Source organism: Dipodomys ordii, unplaced genomic scaffold (genome assembly GCF_000151885.1).
Source record: "Dipodomys ordii isolate 6190 unplaced genomic scaffold, Dord_2.0 Scaffold30, whole genome shotgun sequence".
Classification (NCBI taxonomy): Eukaryota; Metazoa; Chordata; class Mammalia; order Rodentia; family Heteromyidae; genus Dipodomys; species Dipodomys ordii.
The window spans coordinates 10,164,538-10,166,432 of record NW_012267246.1 but is presented as its reverse complement, the minus strand read 5'-3'; the positions used below and the strand labels follow the sequence as shown (position 1 = coordinate 10,166,432).

At 37.3% G+C, this 1,895-nt stretch overlaps 1 protein-coding gene across 1 annotated transcript in view; it reads right to left on the bottom strand.

Moving 5' to 3' along the window:
- Sec62 (SEC62 homolog (S. cerevisiae)) overlaps positions 1–1,895 on the bottom strand; it is a 43,149-nt gene that overhangs the window by 12,355 nt on the left and 28,899 nt on the right. The gene's annotated exons all lie outside the window — the stretch shown is intronic.

Below are 1,895 nucleotides of genomic sequence, written 5' to 3'. Positions count from 1 at the left end.
CACACCACAATTTCTGGCTTTTTGTAATTTACTGGAGATAAGAGTCTCATGGACTTTCCTGCCTGGGCTGGCTTTGAACCGAAATCCTCAGATCTCAAGCTCCTGAGTAGCTAGGATTACAGGTGTGAGTCACCAGGGCCTGGCTTCTGGCTCACTTTTTAACCACATTATTCTTAATAAGATTTCTCCCAGAGATTCACCAAACATTTCTAGAAGTTTTTACCAACATTCTGCAGAATCCACACATATCAACAAGAAACTGACCTCCTGTCTGCATGCTCCACATGTACTTGTAATATAGAGAACTTTCAATACTGAGTGCTTGACTATTACCAAGAGTAATAAAGGTTAACAAAACCAATTTTGTTTTTTTCTTTTTCTTTTGCCAGTCATGGTGCCTGAACTCTGGGCCTGGGCACCATCCCTCAGCTCTTCAGCTCAAGGCTAGTGCTCTACCACTTGAGCCACAGCACCACTTCCAGCCTTTTCTGTTTATGTGGTGCTGAGGAATTGAACCCAGGGCCTCATGCATGCAAGGCAAGCACTCTACCACTGAGCCACCTTCCCAGCCCCCCAATTTTATTTCTGTAAAACACTTCTGATACTATTTTCATACTCTAAAATAGGTATTGTTACTAATAAGAAACTCAGAGCCGGGTGCCCATGGCTCATGCTTGTAATCATAACTATTTAGAAGGCTGAGATCTGGGGTGTTGTTTGAAATAAGCCCAGACAAATCTGAGACTCTTACTTCTAGTTAACCAGCAATTATCTTCAGAGGTGGAGTTGTGACTCAAGAGTCAGACAGAAAAAGCCGTGAGAGGCTCAGAGTTCATTTCAGTACTGGCATTAAAAACCCTAACATCTCAGAAACAATAATTATATTCTACTATGAAAATAAAGTAGCAGAGCTTTGCAAATCTAAAGGAAGATACCTAGGCACTAAACTCAATGAATCTTTGCAAAGAAAAAACTTGTTAAAATGACTGCAGCCTCGCAGTGTTTCACTAACACTTCTGCCCATTTACAAAGAATACAATAATGAAGTGATCAAATCACATAGCATAAGATGTGTCAATATACAGGAAGTACATTTTTCACAATGCCAAGAGTTTACCATTTTTAGTCAGACACATAGATGAGGGAAAGTCCTACTCTACCTGTTTCATCTACAAAACAAAATGCTCAGTGACTGAGCAAAGTCATTTAATACTCATTATTAGCCAACAAGAAAAATAAAACTGCAGAGTGATTATGCTCTAAGTAAGCAAGGCTTTTCTATGATTTGTAACTAATGTATGCAAGATAGAAAATCAAACAGCAAAATTACTTTGAAGTAATTACAGTCCAATGGTTGTCTATATTTTCTTTTATATCCTTTATTTTAAGTTGATATTTCAGAACAGTAAACTCTCACAGCGGTGTCTCCTGGTCAGATAACAGAATACCCCATTTTTAAATGGAAAGATTTAAAATAAATCAAGATGAACATTAAGGCGTACAAACAGCTATTTTCGGTCTGCTTCTGTTTAATAGGGATCAGTTTTTACTCATTTTCAAATACATGGAATGTTGGCACAAAACTGAAGCTGCTGTGGAAAGATCACAGATGTCCTGTGGGTTATGGAAACTTCCATTCCTCTAAAAACATACCCTTACATGGTCTTTATTGTACAAATTTATGTTGAAGTCTAAATAATAAGTAACAATTAAAATAAAATGTTTTATTTGTAAATTATGTACAGAATACACTTTACGTTACGACAAGGAGAGGGGAAGAAGGAAGAAGCGTTTGTCTGCTGGAGATGACCATCTTTCTCTGAATCAAATGTACAATTCAGTTTGGATTTCCTCTGTTGGAAAAGGAGAATTTGTAGCTTTGTTAAAAATATTGT